The following is a 13,566-nucleotide window of genomic DNA, read 5'->3' as shown; positions in this document are numbered from 1 at the left end:
ACTATACTGTAGGCTTCCAAAACAGCTTGCCATAACGTAACAAAACTTACTGCAAAAATCTGCAGACATGTAATAGCTGCGACGCTACAGGCAGAAGCAAAGACTCGTGTGAAGTTATTCTAGGAGCACTCTCAACGTACAACCTTGAGCAATTGGTTAGAAAACCACATATTAGTTATTTTGTTAGAAAACCACATATTAGATATTTTGGTGACAAACAGACCTGATCTTTTGAGGAAGTTAATCTAGAAGAAGGTATTAGTGACCATAATGTCATTGTGGCTTCTATGTCAGTGGAAGTTGCATAAAAACCAAAGAAACAGTGTAGATTTTTCTTGTTTGGGAAAGCAAATAAAAGTGTCATTAATGAATATCTTCATAGTCAGCTCCAAGCATTCACCACGGCACACAAAGATATTGAGCATCTTTGGTAGGAATTTAAAGGTATTGCCCACTATGTGCTAGAGAATTATGTGCCTAGCAAAAATACAGGGGAGGGAAAGGATCCACCGTAGTACAACAAACATTAGGAAGTTGCTGAGGAAGTAGAGAATTTTGCACAGTCGTTTTAAGTGTAGTCACTGCTCCGCTGACAAACAGAAATTCTGTGAAATGAAAACAGCTGTCAAAAGGTCAATAAGAGATTCTTTTAACGAATTTGAAAGCAATATTTTATCTGCAGTTTCTAAAAATAACCACAAAAAATTTTGGTCATACGTAAAATCTATTAATGCTACAAATAATTTAATAGCTTCTCTTGCTGACAGTGCGGGTAATGTAACGGATGATGATAAACAGAAGGCCGAAATTCTAAACTTAGCTTTCAAAAGCTCGTTTACGGTATAGGACTGCAGCACCATTCCCCCTTTCAATAATTGAACAAACTCAAGGATGGCTGACATAGTGGTTAGTGAATCTAGGATTGTAAAACAGTTAAGATCCTTAGACGCCAGGAAGGCATCTGGCCCAGACTGTGACCCCATAAGATTATATGTTGAATATGCTACAAATATAGCATCATTCTTATCCATCATCTATCAGAGATCATTGGAACAGCGGAAAGTTCCACGGGACTGGAAGAAGGCCCAGGTCATAGCAATCTATAAAAAGGGTAGAAAATTGGATGTACATAATTACCGGCCAATTTCACTGATGTCAATTTGTTGTAGAATAATGGAACATATTTTGTGTTCAGACATAATGACCTTTTTAGATTCTGAGAAGCTCATCTGCAGAAACCAGCACAGTTTTAGGGAACAGCGGTCATGCGAGACATAGCTGGCCCTCTTTGTGCATGATATATAACAGGCTCTAGATACCGGCTCCCAGGTTGATGGCATATTTCTCGACTTTCGAAAGGTGTTCGACTCGTTCCGCACTGTCGCTTGCTACAAAAAGTTCATGCTTTCGGTCTATTCTAAGACATATGTGATTGGATAGAAAGTTTCCTAACAGGCAGGAAGCAGTATGTCATCCTGAACAGGGTGACTTCAACAGAAACAAGCATAACTTCAGGTGTGCCCCAGGGCAGCATAATAGATCCGCTGCTTTTTACTATTTACATAAACAATCTGGTTGATGGTATTGACAGTGGTATTAGACTGTTTGCCGATGATGTTGTAGTCTAAAGGAAGTAATATCACATGAAAGTTGTGAACAAATCAATGAGGATTTGCAGAAAATAAATGCGTGGTGTAATGACTGGCAGTTATCTCTCATTATTAGTAAGTGTAACCTACTGTGTATAACAAGGCGAAAATCCCCATTGATGTAAGAGTACAAAATAAATGCACAGTCTGTGGAAGTGGTAACATCCGTCAAGTATTTGGGTGTGACTATTCAAAATCATCTCAAATGCAATGAGCAGATTACACAAGTAATGAACAAGGCGAACTCTATATTGTGGTTTATTGGTAGAATCCTGAAGCGCTGCAGTCCTTCAACAAAGGAAATTGTTTACAGTACATTAGTTCGTCCAGTCTTATTAGAGTATTGATTGTCTGTATGGGATTCTTACCACTTGGGTGTGATTCAAGAGATTGAGAAGGTCCAAAGAAGAGCGGCAAGATTCGTGACTGGTACATTTAGCCATCACAAGAGTGTACCAAATCTGATTAAAAGTTTGAAGTGGGACACACTTGCAGATAGATGACCCGCTAAATGAAAGGGGCTGCTCACTAAATTCTGAAATCCAGTCTTCACCTAGGATGTAGAGCATATATTATTACCACCAACTTTCAAATCGCACAATGATCACCATTCAAAGATAAGAGAAATTAGAGCTCGTACTGAGGCATTCAGACAGTCGTTTTTCCCTCACACGATCTGCGAGTGGAACAGAGGGGGGAGGAATATGACTTTGGTGCAAATTGTGCCCTCCACCACACACCACTTGGTGGCTAGTGGAGTATATATGTAGATGTAGGCTACACTCCAGCAAAATAACCTTCAGAAATACATTTCTATTTGCAGTCAGCAATTTGACATCCTCTCTGCTTCGACCATTGTCAGTTATTGTGCTTCCAAATAGGAAAACGTGTCCACTGCTTTTAGTTTCTCATTTTCTGATCTAATTGCTTCAGTTGATTTAATTCAACTACTTTTGTTGATGTTCATCTTATAACCTCTTTGCAAGACACTCCATTGCATTTACCTGATCTTTCAAGTCTTTGGCAACTCTTAGGGAGAATTTTAAATTCATAACAAACTTCCATGTTTTTATTTATTCTCCCTAAACTTTAATTTCTTTTTTGACGTTCCCTTTGGTTTCCTCTACTGCATTCTCAACTCTTATAACTGCAGTCTAGTTTCTCTACAAGCTGTAGAAGACCTTCTGCCTGCCCTATTATATTTTTGATAACTTAACAATTCAAAGAAGCTATTCCAGTCAACATTATGTAAAGCTTTCTCTAAATCTATGGATGCTATAAAGGGTGCCGCAAACCCCACCCCACCACCACCACCACCACCACCACCACCACCACCACCACCACACACCTTCTAATATAATTCACAAGTTTGGTAATGCCTCACATGTTCCTAAATTTCTCCAGAAGCCATATTTTTCTTGCTCCATATCTACTTATAAATATCATCCCTTCTTCTGTAGAAGATTCATGTTAGTGTTATTCAGCCACAACTTATTGAACCGATGACTCATACATACACTTCACGACAAGTCCATCTTTTTATGAGATGCCTCTTAGAGACTGATGTTCTCTACTTGTCTTGTGTATGCTGCATACCATGTGGAACAGTTACGCCATGATTGGTCCTCGCCAAGAATCATAATTGTGGGGGAATGTCATCTCCTGGTTCCTTGTTTCTGCTTGGGTCTTTCAGCTGTCTCTCAAGTTATTCTTGCAGTATTGTATGCTTTGTTTCATCTTCATCCTTTTCTTCTTCCCTTTCCCTAATATTGTACAATTTCTTTCGTCTATACAACCATTCTAAATATTCCTTCCACTCTTCAGCTTTGCCTTCTTTCCATAGTTCTGGCTTATGATCTGAGCTCTTGATATTCACCGACCAACTTGTCTTTTTCCCACCAAAGGTTATTATTTTTTTAAATAAACCTATACACAGTATTTTTGTTTCTTGTAGTCATACGTTCTTCTAAAGCATTACACTTCTCCTGTAGCCTATCCTGCTTTGCCATTTTGCAATGTTTGTGAATCTTATTTTTGAGACATCTTCACTCTCTTTGACCATATTCACTTGTTGCATTTCCAAATTTTCTTCTTTAGTCAAGTAAATTACCCAAGGATTTCTGCTGCCTTTGTGACTTTGCCTAGCTGTTCCTGCTGTCTTCAGTAATCCATCTCAAAAAATCACCCATTCATCTTCTATCATGTTTCTTTTACCTGTTATCATCTCTTTGTAAATCTCAACAACCTCTGGTTGTCCCAAGTTATCCAGGTCCCCTTTGCAACCATAATGCAATTTCTTCAGCATCAGCTGCTGAATTACATTGTCTCCAGGTCTCTCCAATGCATACAAGCCTTCTGTCTCAAGCAGGTGTTAGCAAGAATTAATCTGATCTGATCCATCATAAATTGTTCTGAAAGCCTGCGACTGTGAAAACAATAGGTTTGGTTATAAATAACTCATCTGCTACCATTCGTGATTTTCTTTATTTTTCGCTCAACATGTTTCGGGAAATGATTCCCATTTTCAAGTGCATTTTTTGTTTGTTATGCCATTTCTATGTGATGATGTCAATGTGCGAGAGTCTGCTTCATTTCATTGACTTTACTGCAATGTATAAGAAAATGTGATTTTTAGTTGTTTGTCGATCTTTTTGTAAAGTTAGTGGCGAAATTTAGAAGAATTTGTACTAACGGTTTCTTTGTGGTCCATTTATGTGGGACTCTGCAGTCCTGATTTCAGTTGGTAAGAGCTGATGGTAGGGTTTGAGTGTGGCACAGATCCCACAAAGCTATGGACAAAAGTTGTCAACAAGGCACTGTGCAATCTGGCAGTGTCTCCATAATGGTGTGTGCTGTGTTTACACGGAATGGACAGGGTCCTCTGGTCCAGCCGAACCGATCATTGATTGGAAATGGTTGTGTTTGAATACTTGGAGACCATTTGCAGCCATTCATGGATTTCATGGTCCCAAAACAATGGGGAATTTTTATGGGCGACAGTGCACCATGTCATCAATACACAGTTGTTTGCGGTTGGTTTGACGAACATTCTGGACAGTTAGAGCGAATGATTTGGCCACCAAAATTGCCCAACATGAATCCCGTCAAACATTTATGGAATGTAATTGAGAGATCAGTTTGTACACAAAATCATGCACAAGCAACACTTTTGCAGTTGTGGACAACTATAGAGGCAGCATGGCTGAAGATTTCTGTAGGGGACTTTCAACAACTTGTTGAGTCCTTGCGACTCCGAGTTGCACTGCACTACACCGGGTACAAGTACGTCCAACATGATAGTAGGAGGTATCCGATGACTTCTGTCACCTCAGTGTATATTGAATAATTTATTGTATCTCATCATATAATTTTGCAGTTTCGTCTTTACATTTACACTACTTTAGTGAGATTGGCTTTGTGTCTATCTTGAGCATGACAATGTATTCACTACACTTCCTATTAATTTCGTAGTTTCTAATTCATTATTCATCGTATCCTTTGTTACCATTCTTTGATTTTGTGATTATAATCTTGTACTCATCTAAACAGAAATCCTTTTCTTCACTACACCACTCTGTATTTAACCTCAATCTATCCCTTCCTCATTTCAAGTTCTCTAACCCACATGCTCAACTACAGGATCTAACATTCCATTCTATGACATATAGGATGCCAGTTTCGTTCTTCCTGGTAAGAACATCCTCTTTAGTATCCCTTTCCAGAGATTCAGATGGGTAACTATTTTCCATCTGGAACATTTTAACCAGGAGTATTGCATCATCATTAAACCATGCAATGTAGCTGCACTTTCTTGGGAAATATTATACCTGTAGTTTCCCATGCTTTCAGCTGTGCCACATTGCCAACATAGAATGGCCATTTTGGCTATTGTAGCAAGGCCACATCAGTTATCTAGACTTGCCCGTGCAACTACTGGGAATGCTGCTGCCCATCTTCGGTGACCACTCTGTAGATAGCCTTCTGGTGTGGTTGCACTTGTAATGTTGAGACGTGCAAGACACCCCACCACTGCATGGTCTATGGTTTGTGGAGACACATATTTCTGAATAAATTAAATTGTAAGTATGTTTACAGTACACTGTGTAGGTTGTTTTGTGAACGCCAGTGGGTATAAATAGTGTAACAAAAGCACATATTTTGTAACTAAGAAGTGACAAAAGGTCATGCAACATTGTTTCTGACTTCAAGATATTGCTGATAAGTTAATCTATTGAAACTTACAAATGCCAAATGTTACCCTCCTTCACTATTTTTAACTGCCACACTAGTCATCTGTCAGATGTGCTATACTTGTTACATCATCCACGCAAACTGACGATCCTCTTCTAAAGCCCTTATCTAAATGTTGAATTTTATGTCCACAAACAAGTTACATTTCCTGCTGGTATAATTTTTATTATCTTTTACATCTTTAAACGAGAGCTGGCCAATGGAGAATGATATGCATTTGTCCCAGCATTTCCGCCAGTCTGCAAAAGACATGTTGGAAATAATTTTTCAAAACACCTTTCAGAATCACCTCTGCAGCCATCACTACCGCTGCTAATGATGGAGAGTAAGGGATACACTTAGCATTGATTTTTGCGAGGTATTCAGTAACAACATTTGCACTGTGCAGCTGTGCATATCGTGGTGCAGCTTCCACCAGTATTTCAGAAGGTGTTCAAAAGATTATTTGTCCATCATCTTGCACAATTACAGCAATGCTGTTGATGTTTTCTTCATAAAGAGAAGTAACTGGAGCACTGGGTCCACCTTCCATTGAAACTGATTGATTGTCTCCTCTCTTTAAACAATTTCGACCCTTCTCCAGATTGTGCCATAGGGAAGAACAGTCTCCATAGTCTCTTGTATCGTTGCATAACCTCAGTCAAAGATTTTTCAGACAAAAGCAGAATTTCAAATCTGCATTGCACGTCATCTATTACTGCAGTAGGTGATACTGCACACGTTTCAGCTTGCCTACCTCTCACAGTTGGGAGCCAGGAGTGCCAACAGTGAAACTAGTATAGTGTGTTACACATTAAGTTAAATTCTAGCACAAGAAATTATGAGTATAAAAAAATTATCATCATTTTTTATTGAGCAGCCCGTCTAAATGTGTATCTTGTCTATAAATGGGAACAAAGGTAATAAAATATGGAAAATTGGGGTCTAGCATTTTCTAAAACAGTTAGTCTAATCTGGAATATCTTTTAGTGACGTTGGTGCTTTGCTGTGTATGTATGGCAGTTGTGAACATAAATTGATAGATTAATAGTAACACACTTGATGATGACTGAAGAATGTGTTGGTTAACCTTTGTGTAATGCAACCTCTTTGACAAAAAGTTGCGTCATTTGTAGAATCCTTCTTGAAAAAAATGAATGTTACCGTTTAGTGACTGGTGAAAGTACTGGTCAAGTTTCTTCAATGCAAGATATCTCTAAATGAAAGATCAGTTATCAAATACAGCTTGAGCTTTAATTTTTAACTCACAGAGTACTTACAGATGTTTGATGAATTAATATCTTCCACTTTATTTTATTTTACTGTACTAAGTTTTAAAAACCTCTTTCTATGATCTGGAAATGGATTCCTCTTTCTATTTAATTCTTGTAGGATATAACACACAATTTTCCTATGGCTATGCTTTTTTGAGTTATTCTCGGCATTAAAATGAGCTATTATGAAAACACCAACATTCCTTTCAAAGTTAGTGTAGCACATTTGTTGGACCAGTTCTTGTTCTAGTTTGGTCCATGTCAGTATTTAGACGTTACAGTAATGCCTTATGTAAAGAAGCTAGTACTGTTGAGGTTTTACTGTTGATAATACTTCAATCACGTTTTCCTTTTTAAAAAAAAATAATAGCAGTCACTTTCCAGTATGTAATCATTAATTTTGAAAGCAATTTTTTTCTTGCATATAAACTCTGGATATACCTACCAACTCCGTGTAAAAATCCTCTCTTGATATATTTCAGTAAATTCCTAATTGAATCTTGTGAGTTTTTTATGTAAATATACACAAATGTTTTTAGAGGCCGTTCAAAGAAGTGTGAAATTCTCACACATATGGGGTGTGTTTGGGAATTTTTAAAAATGGGCTTGTAATTGTACAATGGTGGTACTTACATGCTACTGTGATGCATCTCCTTCAAAATCGTCCCCTTCTGACTGAACAAGCGGCTCCAGCCGTGTTTCCACTTTGGGAAACATTCCTGGAATTTTTTTTCTGGGGTGTGTTAAGGACGCTCTCTGTGTTTGCCTGGATGTCTTCAATAGAGTCAAATCGCTTCCCTTTCAGTGAAAATTTCAGTTTAGAAAACAGATAAAAGTCCACAGGGGCCAAATAAGGGGAATATGGTGGTTGTGGAAGCACAGGAGTTTTGAATTTGGTCAAAAATTCAACGCTGGAGAAGGCACTATGAGCCAGAGCATTGTCATGGTGTATCACCCAACTCCTGTCTTTCCACAATGCAGGCTTTTTCTTCCGCACCTTTTTGCGCAAACACCCAAGGACACATTTTTAGTGTACCTGGTTAATTGTCTGTCCTCCAGGGGTAAATTCATGATGCACAATATCGGTAGAATAAAAAATAATAATAATAATAATAATAAAAGTCACCAACATTGTCTTCACCTTCGACTGACTTTTCCATGCTTTTTTCGGTCATGGTGAACCTGGAATCTTCTGTTGAAATTGACTGAACTGCATAGAAACTTAATTTAAGTTCATCAGCCATCTCCTTAATTGTAAGTCTACGACAGAGCGCACTAAATCCGCCAAGTTTCACAACATTTTCATTCGTTTTTGAGGTGGAAGGACGGCCGGACCATGATTCATCTTCAAATGATTTGCAGCCATGTTGAACCAGACAAAAACATTTGACTGGCTCATACATTACCTCTAAAAGCTGTTTCCAATAGTTTGTAAGTCTCAGAAGCTGATTTCCCAGTTTTAAAACAAAATTTTCACACAAACTCATTTCTCTGTTTTTATGTTCATTTTCACGCAGACAGAATCTGGCAACAAGCCAACTGACCCGCACTCAACCAGCTTTCACAATGAACTGAATAAAGGAAACGCGGTTTCCTGTCAGAGGGAGTCCAAGTACAAGGCAATGACTCACTCCCCACCCTCCATGTACCTGCTCGTCAAAGCAGTAAGCAGTAGGGGATCCATTCTTAAAACTTTCCAATCACACCTCATATGAGTAACAATCTGAGCTTTCTAACTCACTGTCTTTGAGAAATGGTGGGCTGCAGATACCAGTGTATCCCTTCTAAATAAGTAGTGCAAAATTTTTCAGAGGATTTTGGTAAATAATGCTGTCCCAAAAACCTTTGAGGCCACATCTCAGCTTCTTTGCATCCCCCATAAAAGGAATGTAAATAGCTTTCAATGTGTGTCCAAGTCCACTTTGCTTAAATGATTTACTCACATGTATTTATTCCATTCTTTAGACTTTTTTGATTTTTATAAATTTGGCAGCTTCTTTTATTTATTTAATACACTCAAACATACGAATGAAAGGCAAATGAGTTTCAAATGATTTATAACATTCTATTGTGCACTGATTCCCATAATTTAATTTGTATTTTATAGCATCTGAAAGCTAAGAAGAGCATACATATTTTGTAGTTTGAAACCAAATCAGAACTATTTATAAAACAATATCCATTGCAATACCATGCTTTTGGCAAACTTCATTTCTCATATGTAACATGTGATTATGTTTTGGAACTATTCCAGATAAAGGGCTAGGTGGCATGGTGCAGGGAGATACGTTGAAACACAAAGTAGGACTTAACAGCATCATTCTAAGATGCTGAATAGTACCAGCAAAGCTCCCATCAGTAAATTATAAGGGTGTATGTTGTAACAGTTTGAAATGTCAGCAGAAACTAATGTGTGTTTTATCATATTTTCATGACAACACGGCAAGGAAAAATTCTCTCTCTCTCTCTCTCTCTCTCTCTCTCACTCACTCAGTGTGTGTGTGTCTCACTCTCTAACACACCTCAACACTCCAGTGAACTTATCTCCCTATTTATAAATTCTCATATCTCTTGTTGCACCCTCGGCATTTGAAAGAATACCAAAATTTTTATTTTGCTACATATAAATTTCCAGTTTATCCCTAAGCTCATTTGTCGATTTTCTTCCTTTATATTTTATCTAATGTGTATTATTCTGTGATTTGAATTTGTTACAGATGGAAGATGATCATCACCCAAATAAAAGGACTTCTTAACGTGACCATTCATGTAAACATTTTTATTATCCATAAGTTTTTGTGGTTTTTTCCCCAAGTGGTTTGTGTGTGAGAGAGAGAGAGAGAGAAACTCCTTCAAAATGCTGTATATTTTATGCTGAATTGTATGGACTGACCGTAATGGCAATTTTTTTGTTAGTGTACATTTTTATTGTGTATATGTATTGTGTTGAGATATTTTATCAATTGTACATAGTAGATCAAGGCAAAATTTGTGGATAAAAGTTGATGGGGCTTTTGCTTTTTATTAACCAAATAAATTGTATTTTTATATTTAAAACAAAAACTGGTTTGCTAAACATCGTGAGAAGTGATGCTTGTACAGCAGAAGCCTTGTCAATTGAGTCCATTAATTTTGTACTTAACTTGAAAACAAATTGTCATTGTATTATAGACAACATTAAATGTTTTATATGTAACTTATTAAACTGTGATCATTGTTATGAATTATAATTTTGTGTCATTCCTTTTGTAATTAAATGTTGGAGCAACAACAAGTAATTCATGTTTTTCATTAAGGAGCAGAATACTCAAACAATTTTGACAAAGTTAGTTAAACATTGAAATTATGTGGTATTGTTTCAGTGTCAATGCTGTCCTGTATTGTGTCTGAGAACTCAAATAGTCATAAATGTGTTGGCAATTGTCACACTGAATATCATTTATTTAACAGTGGCATTCACCAACATAACACCCAATCATACAATTGTTGTGGTTTGGTTTGTGGAAAACAGCTAGAAAAAGCTTATATGCTCTCTTATCAAAGCACAAAGTAAAAGTTGAGATTCAGTTTCTTTTGTTGGTAGTACTGCAAACAAAGTGAAGTTTTAAAATCATTTTCTGCCATGAACATCAAACAAAAGTTGTCAGATCTTCTTCTCATTCTTTCTTTCAGCCACTGTATTTATATTTGCATGAAAAACCTTTGATAATATGTTGTCTCAACAGTTAAGTTTGAGGATTTCATAAGGGATCCGGCTCAAAAGCTAAATTTTATCTTGCACAGTATTAACTTCTGAAAACTTTTATTCCGTAGGAGCAGTTGGATGTGCCTTCAGATGGAATTAATGAAATATTGTTTTACAGAGAAGTTAATGTATCTTGTGAATGGGAAAATGAACTTGGATAAGAGGCTATGAATTGAAGCATTATCGAAGTATAGAAGTGGTGGCCTAAAAGAATTAATTCCTTACAAGTGAACTGATCGTAGTGTAGGATTCTCCTGCTACATCCCTGCACAGTGGTTTGAATCAGTTAACCAATCACCATCTGCAAAGATGTTATGTTGGAGTGCTTGATTTCATGAACATTGTTTCTCTCGTTGCAGATGTGATAGAACATGCTTAGCATCAAACTATATTAGTAATTATTACTGGCAACAAAATGTGATGGTACAATTTCAGCTTAGAAACCAAATAGTAGTCAAACCGTTTGAAGACTAATGCAGAATCAAGGTCAAAGAAAGCCTAATGAATGATAAACATTGGGAATACCATGTTGATTTAATTTTTTACCGTGAAGGGTGTGGTTTACCACAAATGGTTCTGCAGCTTACCCAGTTAACCAGCATACAACTGTCAAGTGCTAAAACTACAGGGTTCCCAAAATGTCCTGCTTTTGTTCGAAAAAATCATAACTTGGAAACGTCAGATTTTTAGCAGCGCCCTTAAGTTTTTTTTCTGTTTTTCCAGAATTTAAATTTGTGCATTACTTGCTCTTAAAAGACCCAGGTGATATCCAAGTCCAGCCATGTATGGTTCAGTATGCAGAATCAACAATTCTGATAGCTTTATTGATTCATGCATAAATGGCTCGTGGCTAATATCCCTGCATAGATCTAAATGCGAGATGGGTCCCACACATCCACTGACCACCATATAATCCTGTCTGGTCACAGGCATGTAGTCCCATCAAAGACAAGGTTATCTATGAAAGTAGTCAAGTAATCGACACACTAAGCTGCAATCACTACGCTGCTTTCTACATGGGTGTGACAACCAACAAACTGTCTGCATGAGTGACGTCTGTGACCAAAAGACTGCTGAACCGTCCTGTTCCTGAACAGCTGCTCAACACAGTGCTCTTAACTTCAAAAAATGCTTCACAGCCTGCATCATGTGGATCCTTCCTGCCATGATCAGCTTTCCTGAGTTGCCCGGCTGGGAACTCTCCTTGCAATATATTCTTCATTTCCGTAACCCCCATGGCCTCAATCTTTCCTAGTTACTGTCCTTCACCTACCATCCCCTTCCCTGCTTTCTTCCCAGCACTAAACAGCCTTTTATACCACTAATGTAATCATCAGTTTTTTTCCGGTCCTCTGTTTCTTGTTTTCTGTCTCCCCTTCCCTTCAGACTTCCCCACTGCTTCTTGCACACTTCCACAAGCAGCACACTCCCCACCCCACCCCACCCCACCCCACCCCACCCCACCCTACCCTGCTATCCTTCCCAGTCCCAGCCTCCTCCTCATCACCACCACCCACAGATTGCTTCTCCCATCAGCTGCAGTTTCTGTGCTCAGTGGCCAGAGACAGTGGTCATTTGTGCATGAGGTGTGCTTGTGTGAATATGTTTGTATTTTCTACTTTACAAGAAGGCCTATTGGCCAAAAGCTCAAACGTATAGCAGTCTTTTTGTTGTGCCTGTGTGTGACTCAGTGTTTCCTCTATATGGTGAGTAGCAGTCTGTCCTCCTCGAAAATATAATGTAATTGGATAAATAAAAATTTCTACTCACCAAGCAGCAGTGGGAGTACACACATATAAAGACATTGAAATTTGCAATTTTTCAGACCCAGTGGCTCCTCCTCCTGGCAGAAGTGTTGAAGGGGAAAGAATACATATGAAGGAAAAGGATTAGTGAGGTGTGGGAAATAGTGGGAGTTTGGAAGAGTTGTCCAGAACCCTATTGTTGTTGTTCCTCCTTTGTTTGAAAGGAGGGTGGAAAAAAGCTTTTAGTGCTGCTAACATCAAACTATAGTCCTCTCATTTCTAATAGTTTCCAAGTTAAACATTTTTTAAATGATGCTTTGTGGGAACCCTATAATGTATGAGGCACACTTAGAAATACTGTCTGCATTGTGGCACCGGCTGCTCCATTGGAACAAGCTCAATCACACAGCATTTAGTGTCATGAAACTCTTTTACCAAAAACAAAATGACAACAGTTTTGCATCTGCCCTACTGGATCTTGACTCTTGCAGCTTTTTGCTGTTCCCTAAAATGAAAGGTATCCTAAAAGGTAAGTATTTTCAGCACATAAAAGATATGAAACAAAGATTGCCCTATATGTGAAAGTGTTTGCAGAATACTAGTGGACTTCAAAAAGTAAGTTACACAGTAATGTGGCAAGCCAGGTAACTTTTATTTGAATGCTGCGCCACACTTCAAAGTGGCATGGTTACATCACACTATTTTCCAACATAGCACCACGTCTCTGTAAACAATGGTCAAAACAAAACACACATTTTCCAGGGCAAATCTCTGATAGTGGTTGCTTCAATCCTGAGTGTCAAATCATTGCAAGGCAGTGCCGAAACGTGTAAATGCTTCAGAAGCAGCTGATATATTTTCACCTTCATTTTATGGACTTCTAGTTATAAGATTATCAGGGGAAGGTTTACAATTTCACTATT

At 38.0% G+C, this 13,566-nt stretch overlaps 1 protein-coding gene across 1 annotated transcript in view; it reads left to right on the top strand.

The window, feature by feature from the left end:
• The window catches only part of LOC126482317 (uncharacterized), a 429,037-nt gene extending 418,654 nt beyond the window's left edge, over nt 1–10,383 (top strand). The window contains exon 16 of the mRNA XM_050106359.1: nt 9,871–10,383. The gene's annotated coding sequence lies outside the window, so the exon portion shown is untranslated. The remainder of the gene's footprint in view (nt 1–9,870) is intronic.
• Nucleotides 10,384–13,566: the final 3,183 nt, after the last annotated feature.

Source organism: Schistocerca serialis, chromosome 5 (genome assembly GCF_023864345.2).
Source record: "Schistocerca serialis cubense isolate TAMUIC-IGC-003099 chromosome 5, iqSchSeri2.2, whole genome shotgun sequence".
In the NCBI taxonomy this organism is placed as follows: domain Eukaryota; kingdom Metazoa; phylum Arthropoda; class Insecta; order Orthoptera; family Acrididae; genus Schistocerca; species Schistocerca serialis.
Note: the sequence above shows the minus strand (reverse complement) of the source record. Positions and strands in the feature narration are given on the sequence as shown.